Source organism: Callospermophilus lateralis, chromosome 7 (assembly GCF_048772815.1).
Source record: "Callospermophilus lateralis isolate mCalLat2 chromosome 7, mCalLat2.hap1, whole genome shotgun sequence".
In the NCBI taxonomy this organism is placed as follows: domain Eukaryota; kingdom Metazoa; phylum Chordata; class Mammalia; order Rodentia; family Sciuridae; genus Callospermophilus; species Callospermophilus lateralis.
Genome location: NC_135311.1, coordinates 42,608,476 through 42,628,397, shown reverse-complemented (window position 1 = coordinate 42,628,397; position 19,922 = coordinate 42,608,476).

Genomic DNA, 19,922 nt, shown 5'->3' with positions numbered 1-19,922 from the left:
GTTATTTTTGGGAATGGAGGGGTGTCCTTTGTGAGTATGTAGGAGGAGTTAGCAGTGTCTACATCTGACATTTGTTGTTGAACTTCATATTCTGAGGCATTCTGTGTATGTGCATGTTTGCAACATAGAGGTGATTGTAAAGGTTTTCATTTGAGAATACAAATTGTTGTCATGTTAATAAGTAATTTGTTTGCTCCATTCAGTTACTGAGGGAGTGTTTGTGTGATTGCTTTGTGGGTGATACTGATTGATGTGTGGTCTAAAGATGAGTGTATCTGAAGCACACCACATACTCTCAACCAGAAGACCCTTGCCATAATTAAGCTTCTTCTCTTGTCAGATCAGCAGCAAGTATGCAAAGGTTACTGTGGTTGGTAGCTTCCTCTTTCTTGTAAATGCCAGATTTTTTTTTTTTTTTTTTTTTGTAAATACGTGTGAAACCTCTATCTGGCCTAGAGAATGGAATGAAAAACACTTGTCAAGTGAATCTTCAAGCCCTTTTCCCCCATGGGGCATAAATTCAAAATATTTTGAAATTATCTGTCCCTAGAATGTTTCAGGTATGAGCCACACTCTGGACTGGTTGGCAACAGCCAATAAACCTGCTTTCTGAAAATTCCTGTGGGATCCAGCCTCTTCAGTCCTACTTCATGTCTATTTTAAGTGTTTCTTGGAGGCGACTGGAATATGTGTGAGAGTTTGTAAGTAAGGTTTTTGATTGGAATTGTTTGGGTTTTGCTGTGCATTTGTTTTAATTTGGGCATGAGGAACTCTGGGTTTACAGTCAGGCATCTGGAAGATAGGAAGTTTATGCTATTGAGGATTTTCAGAGCTCCACAGTGTTGTGTGCTGTTAACTGAGTATATCAGAAAGAATGAGCAGTTTTGTACATTAATAGTGAGTTCTGTGCCCTTTAATAGTGAGAGACTGGCTGCATGTACTTTGGGTCTTTGGGAGTACTGTGGATTTGTAGATTCAGATGGACACGTGTGTTCCCAGACTTGTATAATCTAGGACTGTGAATGTATTTAGGAAGTGTGATAGCTGAGTTTTCATTCTCAAACAGTAGATGGGTAGTGTGTGTTTCCACTGAGATAATATAGAAGTTATATTTATATGGGAATACAAGTTAGGAGGATTGGGTACTGACAGTGTATATGGGTTATTATGACATGGTGGGACTTGTGAATAATTATTAAGAAGAGTGTTTGAATGGAGTATTTTGGTGAATACTTTTTGATATTCACAAAATATTGATTTTTTAATTTAATTTAATTTTTTATTTAGGGAAGGGTGTGACATTAGAGTGCAGGGTAAAATATGTGTATTAAGGCCACACATGTGTTATGTATGTATTTGGGAAATGACAATGAGTAGATTGTAGGTGACATCATTGTTGTGTACATTTGGAGAGGGTTGGGAAACTTTATGTGTTTTTCGGAGTTGGTGTTTGCGTATCAAGTGATTCTGGGAATATGGACTCATGTTTATGTGTGTATGTGGGTGGTTGTACCTGTGTCATTTAGGGTTAAGAATGTTACATTTTTGTAATCAGGGTATTTCTGGTTCCACTCAATCTTGGGGAAGTTCAAAGAGATTTTTGTGTATATTGTATTTCTGATGAGAGGATCAAGTCTGTGAGATTTTCCAGAGTACTTACGGTTTTGTTTATGTGACTTCTGGTAACAATTAGGGTTTATTGTGTGTGTGTGTGTGTGTGTGTGTGTGTGTGTGTGTGTGTGTGTAGGGGGGTTGTATGTTGTATTTCTGTGTGCATGAATACTCAGTGTTTGGTTATATCATGTGCATGCCTTCAGGAAGTGTAGAGTATATAGGAATGTATAAGCCTGCATTTGGAAAAGTATACATTATAATTGCATGTCCGTCAGTACCTGGGTGATAACAGGCATGTGTATTTGTGGGTATGAGTATATTTTTTTAGAAAGGAAGTGGTGGTGTGTGTATTCGGGGAAAGCAGGGATAAAGGTGATTTATGCATCTGTGTTTTTGTTGGGATGGCAGTGAGTTGTGGGTCATGCACCTGTTTCTAAATGTGAGGTGTTTTAATAATATCTGTGGTGGAAGGGGTTTTAATGAGTGTGCATCTTTACATGTATGCGCCTCAGCAAGAGGTGTTCACAGGTCTCTGTGGCTGGGTGGCATGTGTGCATCTGTGGCCATAAGGGATGGCAGAAACACATTGGTTATGGCAAGCCTTTCCCAAGAGCACTGATGCTTGTTCCTGTTGATCTGGAGCTCCAACAGTGATTTCTGCGTTCTCATTCTTATCTGACATCTGTCTACATTAGTTGTGGTGGTGAGTGGATGTGCCTCTTGGATCTTGGGCTGGTGGATGGGAGCTGATCATGGATGGTCCCTCAGGAGTGTTGGGGGGACCTTTTTCTCCAAGATGTAAGGTATGGCCATTGTGATTCAAAGGGACTAACTCTGGAAGAAAACTGCCAAGAGTTTCACAGATTCAAGGACAATTGTTGAGAGAGTTGTTTGTTTGTCCACATGTTGCATCCTCCCTTGCATTTTTCCCTCTGCCAAGACAAAGACAGAGACCCTAAGCACAAGTCTCCACTGGCCCTCCCAGCTTAGTGGTGTCCTAGGCCCATATGTGCACATGACTGGCCTCATGGTGTGCATCTCTGGCAACATCACAAGCTCTATAATTATTACACCACTGGACCTCAGTCAGATTAGGAGAGGAGTTAAGAACTGATTGTACAATGATACTTATTTTAAATTTTCCTGTGGAGCTACCCTCATTGTATTCTTTTTTTCTTTGCATGACCAAGTGAGTGATTCATCCTTTCAACCTGAATGATCCTTTCACATTTCTACTCATAGAGAACTTCCTTTTAATAAGTTTCTACTAGTGGGGAATTTAATTGGTTTTTGTTTGTGTGGAAATAAGCTGAATGAGTTTAATTTTATATACATTTTCAAATATTCACAGCAAAGTTTTGCCATGTCAGCTATTTGGGAAGGCACATCAGTGGTGTTCATTACACTTCTTTTTTCCATTTTTGGAAACCAGCATGCAGCCACAAAACTTTTCTCATCTTGCAAAATTGAAGCTCATTTGTTAGACAGCTATCATCAATTTCCCTCATGCTCTAAGAAGTCACCATTCTCCTTTCTGTATTATTTTAATTATTCTGTGTACTGTACTTCATATAAGTAGGATCATACAGTATGTATTCTCAAGGTCCATCCCTACTCTACTATCGGTCAGAATTTTCTTTGTTTTTTAGACCAAATAATACTTCATCATGTGCTACATGTAAAAAAAAAATTCTTCCTTGGGATAGGAAAAGGGCAAAATTGTAGAATGAAATTGACCATACTATCCTATATACATATATGAAGAGACCACAGTGAGTTTTATCTTTATGTATATCTGTAAAGCACGAGTTAAGAAAATTATAAATACATGGATGGAAGACCAGTATAGAAAAAGAAAGGAAACTGGGTCAGGGAGGAAGGGAGGGAAAGGGCAAGTTCTCGAGACTGGCTTGGAACAAACTATATTCCATGCTTTTGTATAACTATAATGCACAGCTAAAAATAAAAATATTCTTCCTCAATGTACCCTTGAGTATAATAAATAACCCTGTAGTAATTACAAGCATATAAATATCTCTTCAAAAGAAGTAGAATTGAAGGGTCATTTGAATGATCCTTTTGATAATTTGGGGAACCACCGATCAGTTTCCCATAGAGCCTGCACTACTTTGCATTCTAACCCACTAGGGTTCTGACTCCATCACATTATCAGCAGCACTGGTGTTTTCTGTTTTAGTTGTGGTGGTGGGTGGATGTGCCTCTTTGTTCCTGGACTGGAGAATGGGAGCCGATCAGGGATTTTTCTGTTTTCTGTTTCTTTCTGTTTCATCATGTGTTTGAAGCTGGATCTCATTGTGATTTTGATTTTGATTTTGATTTCTCCACATAGTATTGATATTGAACATCTTCCCATGTGCTTCTCAGCCATTTGCATATCTTCTTTGGAGAAATATCTGTGCAAGTCCTTTTCCCATTTTAATATTGATTTGCTGTTTTCTTCTTATTGAGGTATAAGGGCTCTTTATATCATAGATCTTAAATTCTAATCACAAATATAATTTTCAAATGCTTTCTTGCATTTAGTGAGTCATCTTTTCACTAATGAATGTGTCCATTGATGAATCAAAGTTTTCGGGTTGATGTAGTTCAGTTTGTTTCTTCCTTTTGGTGCCTGTGCTTTTGATGTGCTGTTCAAAAAGTCTCTGTCAAAATCCCTTGTCATAAGCTTTTTTAATTGTGTGTTATGAGTTTTATATTTCAGATCTTACATTTAGGTCCCCTATTTATGTTGAGTTAATTTAAGTCCATGGTGTCAGATAAGGGCCCAACTTCCTTGTTTCATGTGTTGCTATCATTTCAGTTTTCTCAACAGTATTTGTGGAAAATACTGTCAATTTCCGTGGAATGCTATTGACAGAAATCACTTGAGAACTTATTTTCTTTCATTTCTGAATTTCTTACCCTGTTTTATTAATCAACATTTCTATATTTTGTATTTGTATGACTGGTAAATTTATAGCATGGAGTTTTGAAATTATGGCAGGTTAGACCACCAATTTTGTTCTTGTTTAAAATGTTCCTGAAGTTGGTTGTTTTCAAATTCCCTATCATTTTAGGATGGAATTTTAAATTTTTGCAATGAATAATTTCTGCATCATGTACAACAAGACTGGGATCTTAATTAGAATAAGATTTATTCCATGTTTTTATGAATAAATCAAAATATTCTCTACTCTCATGTAAAACGAATATGAGTAAATAAAAACATGAAATAAAAATGGTGTTCATGAAAAAAAAGAAGTTAGGAATTTTTTTAGGGATGGAACAGAAACTGTAGATTTCTTTGGATAGTGTTGATATATTAACAAGTTTAAGTGTTCCTGCCCATGATCATTTGATATCTTTCACTTTTTGTTGTTATTCTAAGTTTCATTGCTTGTTTTAAAGTCTTCACATTTGATCTACTTGATTGGGTAGTAATACATTGGGTGTAGTATTACATTTTATTTTACTTGTCAGATGAAATTGTTTTCTTGATTTTCTTTCCATATATATAAATATTTATTATTAGTGTATAGAAACACAGTTTGTGTGTGTGGGGTTTTTGTATTGTCACCTTTGCTGAATTTATTCATTGTGGTGATTATTTTCTTGGAATCTTGAGATTCTCCAGATATAACTTTATCTCACTTATAAACAGAGGTTCTTATACTTCTACCTTTCCATTTGGCATGCCCTCTGCCTGTACTTCTTGCAGATTGATCTGACCAGAATTTCTAATATGTTAAAAAGAACAAGTGAAAGCATGTAAAATTGTCTTCTTTTCATTTTGGGAAGAAAATATTTTGTTTTTTTTGATTGGTTAATGTATTAGAAGGTAATTTCTCATGTGTGATCTTTATTTTGTTGTTGTTTGCATTTTTCATTTTTTTCAGTATCAAGAATTACATTCATGGTCTCACATATGCTAGACATGCATACTCCCAACAACAGAATTAAATCCTGACCCTTTTAAAAATGTTGAGACAGAATCTGGTCAAGGGGTTCATGGTGGTTTAGAACTTATGTGTTTTCTGACTTGGACTTTGAATAGCTGGGATCACAGGTATACATGATATCATCCAGCTGTTTTTCTTTCTTCTATTTCTAGTTGTTTTCAACTTCTAATCATGAAAGATTTTCTTGCAACATGGATGCAATGACAAGGTTTGTAGTTCAAGGTTCTTTTTGTGAACAGATAATTGAAGGAGACACTCACTAGACAGAGCATGAGGAGTTACTGAAGTGAGAGTACATTGCCTTAGATAAGGGGCAGTGGGCTCACCCATGGGAATGGGACGCCTTGAGGCAGAGAAGGAACTGGGGAGCTGGCTTTGACAAATAAAGAGACCAGATCTGGGATGCTAAAGTTAGTGATAGGATATGACTATCACTCCATAAGATATGACTACAACTGACTTTGGCAAATAAAAATTTCTATCAATAGAGAATGTTGATAGAAATTTTGTTTCTGTAGCTTCATTGGGAACTTGACTAATTTTAGATGAGATTAAGTAGAAAAATTTGTTTAATACTGCCCTTCTTCTCAAATTAGAAGCCTACTGACTGCTGGGGGTAGATTCTTTATGTTCTATGATATGTTGTATACCTGTTATCCCAGCTATTCAAAGTCCAAGGCAGAAAACACAACCACTTATATGCTAGCTACTTCAGGGCTTGGAACACCTCATTTGACCAATAAATCCCTTTTCGAACTAAATGGAGGTCAGGAGCCTTACCAGAAATAGGTGAAAGACTTAATCCAAAATTACTGTTCTTTTCTGTAATTTTAGTTTTGATGGACATATGGGATCTTTATTTAGTTTCAAGGGGTGCTGAGAATCTAAGCCACAGCCTCACCCAGTGCCAAGAGGTTGATTCAGACACATCCCTTCACAAAGCACTCTACCAAAAAGCCACAGGTGAGGCCCATTAATTTCCATTTTGAAACTGTTTTCTTGAGGCTTCACAAAGGTGTGGCCTGAGGCAAAGACCTTCCTGACATGCAGGGGAATTGAACAATAGGTAAGAACACAGCTGGGGGACAGACTTCTGCACAAGATGTACACTATGGCACTGACAGCTCCTGATGATGCTACTTGAGTTGCTATCTAGCCAAGCAGGGTTTCTCCACTGAGACCCTTACCGGTCACACTGATTTCTGAGTTTTCTAAGATGCTTGACATTCCTTTCAACAATCCAGGAAATGGCCATTTCACAGAGCTTGGAGCTGGTACATATCTTGGACACAAAACCACAATCCCCTTCTGGAGAGTGGCCAAAATTCAGGAAAAATACAGGAAGTTAGGAACATAGTTGGTCTTGCCCATCTGCAAAGCAAGTAGCAGTCTATTCACATATTCACCAGGATGAGTGCTGGAAAGCTTTCCACTAATGCATTCTGTTTCTCAATTCTTTGTTTCCAGAGACTCAGTAAAATACTACCTGAGATCAGGTTTTGGAAGGGCACAACCAAGAGTAGGAGAGATTAAAGGCTCAGTCACTGTAATCTCCTCTGCCACCTACAAGGTTGTGAATTGCTGAGCATTTTCCATTCCAGTATGTATTCACAGATATTCTTCTTCTTCTCCCTCTGATTGTGCATAACTTGGGGTGATGGTAATGTCAAGGCATTGTTCTGGATGACAGTGGGAGGTGATGTTGTGTAGCACATGTTCATATACACATTGGATTGATTTTAATATTTTCCCTTTGAAGTATTGAATCTCTGACCCTAACCCATACCCAACTAGACTCTGAGTACTAATCCTAACATACGCATAAAAGCAAACCTAAAATAGAGAAATGCAGAAAGTTCATAGGAGGAATTGTGTATTTTGATTTTCCTTTTGCTTTATCAAGGGTATGTGTTATATCACTAGTCACATTTTCATTCTAATACTTCTCCATGTATCATCAAATTTAACAAATATATAACTTATGGATTCCCTTTCTCTGTAGGCTGGGTCAGAACATGTATTGTTATATACATATAGATTGCCCTTCATGCTATCACAGGTACATTCATGTGAGTATTCTGACTTTGGCAAATACAAATTCCATGAACAGATCACTCCCACCAAACCCCAGGGGAACTGAAAGTTCAACCAATGGTGAGCTCCATATTTGAACAAGTTTATACATAACCCTATGTAAAGTCAAATAAATATTTTTGTGATCTTTGAATGATATATGTTCCATTAAGAATTTGAATTTGCATATCTATTGCTACTTTTACATGTATTTAATATATATATTTCACTCTCTCTCTCTCTCTCTCTCTCTCTCTCTCTTATATATTATTCTTTGAATGGAGTTTTCTCACCCCTAATGGTACCTGAAAGATTTGAGACCCACAGTGCCACCTACTTCATCCTTGAATCATGTCTAGACCAATACAGTAAAATATATGAAATTCTCATGACCAGGAATTTCTGAACTGGAGATCCATCCGATCTCCTGTTGCTCATCATGACTGAACCAGATAGTTTCTTTATTGACTGGAATTCATGAAAATGGTGTAGAACAGAGATGCAATTGAGTTGGAGCCTCCTGGGAACTGGCCTTGGAGCAGTGGAGTGCAGGTGTCTGATAAAACATCTATGGTGGAGCCATGTGGATCTGTCATTGGTTTCCAAATAACATGTGACTGACATGGGACAGTCAGCAGACCCTTATATGTAAAGGCCTCTTGTTGTGGGGAGAGGTTTGGGGGTGATAATCAGAGTCAGATTGCTACTCTAAGTGGGATAGATGTATGGGATAGCAGCCCAGTTGGTGTTTTCTCTTGCAAAACCTGACTCATCACATGTGACAAGTTTCACTCCAGTGCTGTGTCCCAGTTTGTTGTGGGGACAAATGAAGCAAGGCACTGAAGATAGAAAGAAGCAGTTTCATTTGGCTGCATCCAGGTTCAGAAAGCACAGCTTTTGCTGTTATCAATAAATCCCTCCAAGTTCAGGGAGTTTCAGAGTTTTATACCCAGCATGTAAGTAGAGGGGCTCAGAAGTTTACAGTCTGCAGAAGTTCACATAAAAGCAGCTTTTTCTTACACTGTTCTGGGCAAGTTAACCCTTCAATGACAACACTTGAGAAGAGAAGAACTTCTTCTTCCTTTTCTTCCTCCCTCTGCCAGCTGTTACCATGGAGCCAATTTGTAACTTATCTTAAAAATGTAGACATCTCTGTGAAGCACATCTCAAGGCCAGAGGCGTTGTTTGCAAATTCGTCAAACTACTATACTGGATATATTTGTGAAAATACTAAGGGGGTGTCCAGCACCTTGGCCAGTGACCAAGTAAGCAGGGCAACACAAAAATAGAAAGTTTATCTACATTGAACTCTTTTGCAGAGACTCTTTGGCTGACAGTCCCCAAATCAGCCATGGTGAAGGGGATTTGTCTGTGGAGAAAGGGGGTACCACTTCATTGGGTCCCCCTCTTCCTCCAGGGAGAAGTCTTTTCTGCTGTCCTTTAATAAATCTTCAACTTTCCACTCTAAACTTGCCTTGATGTGCTTCTCTGGTGTTATACTTCAGCATTGGGAAAGCAAGGCCTCATTACGAGTAAATAGCCATAACAATAACAGTCAAAGGACAGAGATAATGCCAAAAGTAAAGTCAACATTTAGAATTGAAGATAATAATAATCTTTAGTGATAAGAATTCCTTAATTTAATACTTTAAAAGCAACAACAACATGTTTCCAGGGAGCAAATTTGTGACATTGCAGTCAAGGGGAGAAATAAAGAATGTCCATGCATTTCTGCCCCTTTCAATTCTTTATTCACTCAAATTCTTAATACAACTTTACTCTGTAGGTTCCTAATGAAGAAAACAACAATCCTTAATAATAGGCCCTGCAGTGGAGATAATCAAATAACAACAAGCAATTCTAGATTAATTAATTACCAGAAAACAATTTTAGATTAATTCTGAACATTGCAAAACAGATTTAATCATGACAGGCTAGTGACAGACATTTATTCTGAATGCTAAGTTCAAAACTCTCAAGCCTTAGGCTTTATGTCATGCAGATTCACACTCACTCAGGCAGCAGTGATCAGGTCCTAAACCAAAACAGGCTTTTTCTGGTGGGGAGTGGACAACCAGTTGAGGAGAGGGTCACAGGGAGAAGTTGCAACTCTCACAAAGGTCCAGACAAGGTGGTAGAGTTTGAGAGCAGTGAGGATCACACAGAGAATAGGAAAATGATGGCAAGTGATGGGATGTCAGTGTAGGTCCACATCAGGCTCTCCAGCTGGAGTACATACTCCTTTAGGCTGGCCAAATCCCTGTTTTTAGCTATATTTTTTTATACTAAATTTTGTTTTTATTTTTTATTTTTTACCACACCTTGTAATTATCAGGTGCCACCAGATTTCTCATTTACCCTGAGGTCAGAAATATCTGGTCTGGTGGTCTCCATTCTGATATCATCACCTTTCACTCTTATCAGGAGAGAAAAGCCTGCCAGAGGCTTTATTCAGCTTACCAGGGTGAGGGCAAGTAATTTGTCTGAGGCCATATTAGAGGGCTCTGTGGGTGTGCCTGGTGAAAATTGACCTCTATTAATGACCTCAGGTTTCAAAATGGAGTTTTTTAAATGGAGTGAGAAACTGATGTGACTCCATTTTTGAGAAACCAGCCACGTCAGAGCAAAGCCTTTCCAAAGGGGGGAGTTACCCTTGTCCATGGAAAAACTCAGACTGCTCCTAGGCATATACCAACCCTGCTGAGTTGTTTGTCTGTAAATAACTGGAGAGATCTTCCATGCCAAGTGATCCTGACTCAGTTACACTAGGTTAGGACCCATAGCAACCCCCTAGCTACCACAGAAATCATGAGACACAGAAAATACCTGAAACACCAGGTGACCTTCCCAGTAGTTTTGTTGATTGTTAACATGATTAGGCAAGTTTATCATATACACTCTTGCAACCTCTCATGGCCTAAACAAATCGGTTCAAATGTATCCACAACTTGAACTAACCAATCACCCTTACACAACTTGTTTCTGCCAATGAATGTGCCAATCAATGTTAAGAGTTGTTCTTTGACTTTTCTGTGATGTGAAATGATTGGCTGTGTGATGTTGTGATGCATACAATATCCCACAAAATCTATTAATCCTCAATGAATTAAGGGTCAAGACTCACTCTTTGGGACCACTATATCTGAAATGGTTGTGAGTCCAGGCTTGAGCTTACAATAAACACTCTTGTGTGACTGCATCAGATTCAGCTCCTGGAAGTCTATTGGGGTCTTATGAATCTTGCATTACAGGAGTTGCTTAGGCTCAGGCCTAAGGCCATTCTCACACAACCCCTTTCACCTTGACAGCTCTTCTGCAGATAAACAGAAGCCATAACACATAACTCCTGTCTTCACAAACTTGATCTCTTGAGTCCAGTGTCATTTCAAGTTCTGGGTTTAAAAAGACATATTCATTTTCCTTGTTGATGTTTTCAATAAATCACACAGAATTCTTAGAAATGTCTTGGAAGGATAACAATGTTATATTGCAAAACTTCATGAACTTTCAAATTGCTTACTGTCTGTGACTGACCAGTATGTGAAAGGCCGTGGGAATATGTGAATATATTATGAATATAATAGAACTCTTGATACTTTTTTTCTTACTGTACACACATCCTGAGGCCAAATGAGGCTGTTTACTAGAGGTCATTTCTCAAAGAAGAGATAGTGATCATAAAGGAATAAATTAACCTATATATTATAAATAAATCTAATATATATTTGATTAAAATTATGGCCATATATGGTCATGCCAAATAGTTTGCTGAATCATTTCAATTACAGTTATTTAGTTATTTTAATGTTTTGCTTACTATCTGCATTAGAGACATCGTTGACCTGAAATTCAGGAAAACTGTTAATTCTAGCACTGAATTTATCAGGTTTTGATTCTTTGATATATTACTTATTGCCATAGGATCTCTTGTTCCTTAATGTGTATATTTATAAATTTACACATTCTAGAAGTTTTTAGAAAGATAAAAAAAATATGTATTAAAAGAGTATTTTAAAAAGCTCTTTAATATTCCATTACTATGGTTATTAAATAGCATTTTCTTTTTACGAATGTATTGACCTGGGGCTGGGGATGTGGCTCAAGCAGTAGCGCACTTGCCTGGCATGCATGCAGCCCAGGTTCGATCCTCAGCACCACATACACACAAAGATGTGTGTCTGCTGAAAACTAAAAAATAAATATTAAAATTCTCTCTCTCTTTAAAAAAAAAGAATGTGTTAACCAGTAATATGTATACAACAATAACATAATAAATAAATATGGTACAAACAAATAAACATAAATTAATAAATGTCATATGATTTATTTTATAATAATATTGGTAAAATATACCCAGAGTTGAAAATAAACATTTAAATAATGATACATGTACATGTCCATTTTTATTAAGGTATAGTGAAATACATCTATTTTTGTAATATACTTTTGTTCATGAAAGCATCATAAATATTATTATCAAATACGATTGTAGCTGCACAAAATTAAAAATCCAAATTTTACATATATCAGTAAATAAATGGCATTTAGTGACTGAAATTTCTGAGTCTGTTATTGTGAAACACAAATATTCAGTAAAATATTCTCTGAAGAAAACCTCAATTTGAAAATGTAAAACCATTGAAAGGAGTATTTAGAGTTGTTTTACCATGAGATTAATTTAAAATACCTTTGATACCCAAACAAATACTCTGAAGTTTTTGCTCTTAAGAAATACATATGAAAGAATACAGCAATTCTGTCTCTGAGTAATGCAAGCATAAGAGAAAGATGATAAGAATATTAAGTAAGCCTCAAAAATCTGAGGATCACGAAATAAATAAATTCTTGGCAAGAAAATATCAATCAATTTTGATGTAAAGTCAAAACTAATAAGCATTCTAATTTACCAAATCTTAATGATTTTATATATTAGAGAAAAGAAGTCAGAATTTTAAGCAAATACATGAGAAATAGGTGTGCACAACAAGGTTTAACCTCAGAAAATTTTGTACATCCCCTGTGTCTGTCCATGTGTCTCTCTCATGTCTTTCCAGTGTGACATCAAAATAAAAATGAAGAACAAGTTTTTGAGGACCCATATTTAGGTCTTAAAAAAGTTAAAGAAAATAATTAGCTCTCTTTATCTATTTTTTAGAAGTAATTTGCCTTCGTATTTCTTCAATAATTAATGATTACCCTGTGCCTGTTGCTGATAATACAGAATGTGTAGAACCACCCAGAATGAGAGCACTATTTAAATAATGTCAGAACAAAAAGTGCTACAGAAGAGTAGGAACTGAAAAACAAGGCCAAAGCCGGTGCAGGACCACACAGCATTTAGGGGTATATCAAAGAGGAATGGAGTTGGTATTAAGAGGTCTGACTTCCCTTAGCCAAGACAAATAACTAGTACAAACTGTCTTAAAATATCTTTCTTCAAATCTTATAATTTAATGGATACATGGTAAGAATCCAGAAGTTAAATGTAAACTAGCAAATTTACATTCATTTCTGAGACACTTTTACTTCTAGTTCTACAGATTAATTAATTTTAATGCCTTTCTAGATATGGTAGATAACTTTTTCTTATTCAACATTTATCAGGTAATTTACAAAGGACTCCATTACAGAATTCAGTCATTTTTAAAAATTCATAAAGCAACAGATGAAATTGTTTAAAACACAGACACAGTAATATCACAGGATATAAAGTCTGTGTTGACACCATGGTATTTATGTTTAGCTCATAGTTTAAAGAAAGGTTGACTGGCTTGTATGTTTAGTTTTAAACCTTATCTCAAAAAACATGAAACAACTTCTCCTGTGTCTTTGGACAGGGAGACTGGTGGTAACACAGGGACAACTGTGGTTTTGGCACCTTTATTCATGATCACTTTTTACTTTGTGGAAAGACTTAAAACTCTTTGAAGATTCACATTCCCACTCAGCAGTACGGAATTTTATTTTTTCATGTTCTGTCTCCCCTTTTCCATATCTCATTTCTCTCATTTTAGAATCATGTTAGGAAAATTTAATCTCCTTGTCTAATCTTCTGTTTTCATTCTGAAGGATCTTTTGAACATTATCTTTCAGATTTTATAATAGCCATCTATTTTTTTTAAAAAAAATTTAATCTTGTTCTTAATATACAAATTCTCTGCTTTCTTTTTTGAGTTTTGCACCTGGTGAGATGTGATTCATTGAGTTGAGGTTTGAAAAAATAATCTTTAAGTTATAAAGTTTCAATCATATATTTTAAGATAAAGAAACAGTTTTAAAGGTATTGCTATAATATTTTAAGTACAATAATTTTAAATTACAAATATTTAAAATACATTAAATTTCTTTCTCATTTGGCAATCCTAATGAAGGCAAAATGGCTCATTCTATTTTTACTTATAATTTTATCCTATTAAATATGCCTTTACATTTATTATTCATGTAAAATTATTAATAGAAATTCATCACTGGTTAAGAGACATGAATCAGCCAAGAGGCAAGTTAAATAAAAATTCAAGTTTATCCCCATACACAAAATAACTCTCTAAGCATACTTTTTGCTGGAAAAAATACTTCAAGATGGCAAGTAGCACAAAGAAGTGTGCTGAAGGCTGAAACTGATTCTGAAAGCTAATGCCTCTCCCAAAGCACACCATCACAAAGTGAAGATCTCTAAAGTCTGGGAGACTAAGGTGGATATTTTTGATGGAAACATGTACTCTTGTGATACTAACAAATTGTAGAGGAAAAATGATTCATAAAACCCATGAAATGCAGGAACCCCAGAGTTCTGAATACTATCTCAGATGTAAGTCACACAGTATACCTGCCTGACCATTAGATTTTGTTCACTTTAGACCTTTTAGAGAGGGAAATAAACATTGATTAAATAAATCACTGAGATGTGGAGTTCTAAACAACATTTATTTTTCTCAACTATACAGTCTAAAACATTACTCATAATGGATTAAAGCACAAGTATCTTGGACATATTTTTCAAGGCTTTTTAATTTTATTAGAATATACATTTAATGTGCCACATTCTTTTCCAAATTTCTTATGGAACAATATCAAAGATTTGACATTATGCTTGATGATACTTAGGGAGTCATTTAAAGAACTGTAGAGTCATTCCACTCACGCTAAGATGATATCATATTTACATAAAGAGTGAGTTTTTAGCTTATTTGTGGTATAAGGTACAGATTCTATTCAAAACATTAGCAAAAGAAAATACAATCATTGTCAGATGAAGTCCTGACATATAAAAATAAAATAACTTTAAAAAATTCCAAGCTGGGCATGGTGGCGAATGCCTGTAATCTTGGTTGGCTCTAGAGACTAAGGCATGAGAATTGCAAGCTCACAGCCACTCTCAGAAATTCTGCAACATTAATTCTCAAAAAAAAAAAAAAATAGAAAGAAAGAAAAAAGAAAAGAAAGAGCTGGGTTTGGCTCAGTAGTTTAGCACCTGTGGGTTCAATTCCTGATTTAAATAATAATACTAATAATAGTTCTAAATGACATCATGATAAACACAATAAAAATTTGTAACTGAACTTCTTTTTGGTACTGGGGATTAAACCCAGGGCCTTGTGAATGTGAGGCCAGCACTCTACCAACTGAGTTATATCCCCAACCCTTTAACTGAACATCTTATTAGACTCTAGCTTCCTTCTGTGACTTTTGTGCTTTTGCTATTCCTTCTCTTATTCTATACTTTCTGCCAAAATTTTCTTCAGAAACGAAAAACTCACTCGTTCCACAAATGACCTTCATAAAGGAAAATTTCTGGACATCTTCACCCCTTTGGTAAGGATTGTCAAGTCTTCTGTTATGACTTAAAAACTATATCCTGTTCTTTAATTTGAGATTTCTGCCTATTTTTCTGTCCTTTTGTTTAAAATTGTGATTTATAAGTGTATAGTTACAATTATGGTTTACATTGCTTCCTTGCCTTAGAACAAATAAGCTTTTTGCACACTTATCTATCAACCCCAATACTCATGCTTTGATTTTTCTTTGTGTTCAGCTACATCACCAAGGTGGCTACAGGTCTTAATGCAAGCAGTTTCTGTTTGATCTGGTCCTGGCTTCCTCCCTGCAATGTATGGTGTCCAAATTTTTTTGTGCTTGGTGAGACTTTTAGTGAGGTTACATCTCATATACCAGTTTTGATGTAATGAGATGTTTTTTGCAAAATGGTGGACGTGATAAGTGGATGTGATATTGGGACTTCATGGGGACAAGTGACTGCAGTGTGTAACTGTCCTGCTATGAGATCTTCTTCATGGTATATGAACATTGTCTTATCCCTTGTGTACAAAACCTGAAATGATGGAGTATACGAAACCAAGCTTCATGTAGTTCTGATCTCAAAAGTTATGACCACTTCATGTCTACATTGTATAGAGCACTTGCTTTTTTTCAGGGCTACTTTACTTTAGAGAACTCTGAAAATTTCTTTCATAACATATAAGTAAAAAAAAAAAAAAAAAACAGGGCTGGGGATGTGACTCAAGAGGTAGTGCGTTCGCCTGGAGTGTGTGTGGCCTGGGTTTGATTCTCAGCACCACATACAAACAAAGATGTTGTGTCCACCAAAACTAAAAATAAATAAATAAATAAATAAAATAAAATTAAAATTCTCAGTCTCTCTTTAAAAAATAAATAAATAAATAAATATTTTTAAAACAGAAAAAGAAAACAATGTTGGGCATGTTCAAATTTTCCAGAAAAATCTGAGAGCAATTATTAATGATTGACAGATAAGCAAACTGAGAATCCCCGAGTTAAGTGATATATCATAGTTTATAAAGTTACTAAGTGCAAAAAGCTAAGATTCAAATGAAATGTAGTTAAGGTTTTACACCTAAAAAATACTATAATATTTACAAAGTCTTACACCTAATACATTATGAGGCAAGGCTATTACTTTATTGGCTTCTCCATTTAATATTTTCATTTTAGAAACATTCTATTAGTAGAAATAATAGTATTTCTGATGATAAATATATAAGAAAATATTCAACACCTTCAACATCCACAATGTTCAATACAAACCATGTAGAGTTTTTATACCTTTATATCATATTTTTAGAAAAAAGCATGTATAATCTGATAGTTAAAATCATTTTTTAAATTGTGGTAGTATAAACATTGTTGTAGCTGCATTCTTTTAGGATGCTGTGATGCCCTTCAGAATATGAATTCATGAAGAAAATGTTCTTTTTATACAAAATGGGATAATGCTCATCATTTAAGAGAATGAAATCATGGCATATGCAAGTAAATGGATGGAGCTGAAGAATATTATGCTAAGTGAACTAAGCTAATCCCCCCAAACCAAATGCTGAATGTTTTCTGTGACATAAAATTTCTGATCCGTAATGTAAATGAGGGAGAAGCATGGGAGGAACAGAAAAAACTATAGATAAGGCAGCGTGGAGGAAGGGGAAGAAAGGGAGCATGGGGATAGGAAAGTGATGGAATGAGATGGATGTCATTATCCTAAGTACATGTATGAAGACATGAATGGTGTGACTCTGTTGTGTACAAGAGATATGAAAAATTGTACTCTATTTGGGTAATATGAATTACAATGCATTCTACTGTCTTTTATAATAAATTAGAATAAAATCTAAAAATTATGTCATAAAAGATTGTGAGCAAATTCAGAGGAAATCAAATATTTAAATACAAAAATAAAAAAGCATGTTTATATATGTTGAAATGATGTATAGATTCCATTGTGGAGTTTGTAATACTCAAGAATAACTGTAACATATTATGAAAAAAAGCAAATACTTTTTAAGCAACTAAAATATATTCATTTATTAAAAAATAATATATTGTCTCATTTAAATCTATTCTTTGAGATACAGAAAGACAGAATACAAAGAGTGATTTTGAAAGTAAAACAAAATAGGTAGAAGTGGAAAACCAAATATACAAATGAAGAAAGAAGTCTTAATGTTCTAGAGAATCCACGCTAAAAATAAAAAAAGGAGTGAATGCATGATAAGACGGTGAGGAATGACAGATTATTTATCCTCTGATAAATCTCTGAAAACTTAATTTCTTGAGATAAAGATAACATTTGAAACTATTTCTCACAAGTTTAGACACGATTTTGTAATTACTTATACATGAAAGTTTATTAAACAATATCAATACTAGATACTTCCTGAAATATTTCTCCAAGTCGATGAAATCTAATATATATTTTAGAATATGTATGTGTAGATGCACTATAGAACACTATGTATAAATTTATATATGTTTTATCTAAGGTTAACTTTTATATGTATCTGAAATAATTTGATTCTTTTATATTTTTCTAAATTTAATGGTAAATAAAATATTTTTGTAGAAAATATAATGTGAGTGATCTGTTTATTTTAAAGTGTCTGAATTTTTTTTACATAACTGGCTTTGTAAAGCCAGTCATTTCTATATTTTAAATCAAAGGTGTGTTTGAGGGGGCTGGGGATATGTCTCAAGCAGTAGTGTGCTCACCTGGCATGTGCACGGCCCTGAGTTTGATCCTCAGCACCATGTACAAATAAAGATATATCCACCAAAAACTAAAAAAATAAATATTAAAAATCTCTCTCTCTCTCTCTCTCTCTCTCTCTCTCTGTCTGTTTCTCTCTCTGAAAAAAAAGATGTGTTTGAATAAAAGCATTTTAAGAAAGCCTCCACTCAATGATGAATAAAATTCCCTATTAAAGAGTATTGGCCATTTTTATTTTTTTTAGTAAAAAATGTTTCCCATAAAAAGAAGAAATGGATGTTAGCCCATCACAGTACACTAAATCACCTTTCATGAAAGCCTATGGCAGGGATGCTAAGAAGATTATATTTCAAAGCACAGTGGATCTCAAACAACAAATAAAACTCTAGGCTTCATGAAACCAAAAGAAAAGATTTTACCAGCATTTTCTATTTACCACAGAGCCTTCTCTCAAAGAAGTAGGCAGTCCTATGCTAAGTATTTAATAGCATACCCTTGGTGTCAACATTTCCTATTCTTCTATAACAATCACTGGAGGTCCAGATTTCCCCTCACAGTCAGAATTCTATTTTCTTCTATAGGGTATGCTCACAAAGCAAAACAAATAGGATTTCATGGAAAAGGACTTTTTAACTTATATTTTCCTTACTCTTTTTTCTGGAAACAAACAGAAGGCATCTGTCTTCAAAATTGCTTTCACCATAGTTTACTACAATTTTCTAATCCCAATATTGGACTGCAGGAATCTCTTTTTTGGAAGCCAGTGTTGAGGGTCTTCTGCTGCCAAACAGAGGCCTCACAAGCCATGCGGAATGTGGATGATCCATGTCATGTCTTGTGAACTGCATGGCTTACACATTTGCTTTCCAAAAGAGTTAACCTGATGTGATCTAAAGGTCCTGTATTATATAAAATATGATTTTCTTTGAAATTGGCTATCTTTATTCAGCTCAGCTAGTGTGCTGCTCCTAATGGTCTCTGCATTAATATTAGTGAGACACAAAATAGCAGTGGGCCTCAACCAATATTTCTCACCTGTTTCAATCCAAATATTCTTCAGGAATACTTCAGGATTTTTTGTATGAAAAGCCCAACCATCTTAAATAGGTTAATATACCAGTGGATTATAACGCCCTATTCTTATAGCTTTATGACTCTAATTAGCTTGAATGGTTATGTGTGTATGTGGGTGGTTGTACCTGTGTCATTTATGGTTAAGAATGTTACATTTTTGCAATTAGGGTATTTCTGGTTTCACTCAATCTTGGGGAAGTTCAAAGAGATTTTTATGCACACACGCCACCCAGCCAGAGAGACCTGTGAACACCTCTTGCTGAGGCACATACATGGAAAGATGCACACTCATTAAAACCCCTTTCACCACAGATATCATTAAAACACCTCACATTTAGAAACAGGTGCATGTCCCACAACTCATTGCCATTCCAACAAAAACACAGATGCATAAACCACCTTTATCCCTGCTTTTCCCGAATACACACACCACCACTTCCTTTCTAAAAAAATATATACATACCCACAAATACACCTGCCTGTTATCACCCAGGTACTGATGGACATGAAATTATAATGTATACTTTTCAAATGCAGGCTTATACATTCCTATATACTCTACAATTCCTGAAGGCATGCACATGATATAACCAAACACTGAGTATGCATGCACACAGAAATACAACATACAACCCCCCTACACACACACACACACACACACACACACACACACACACACACAAAAT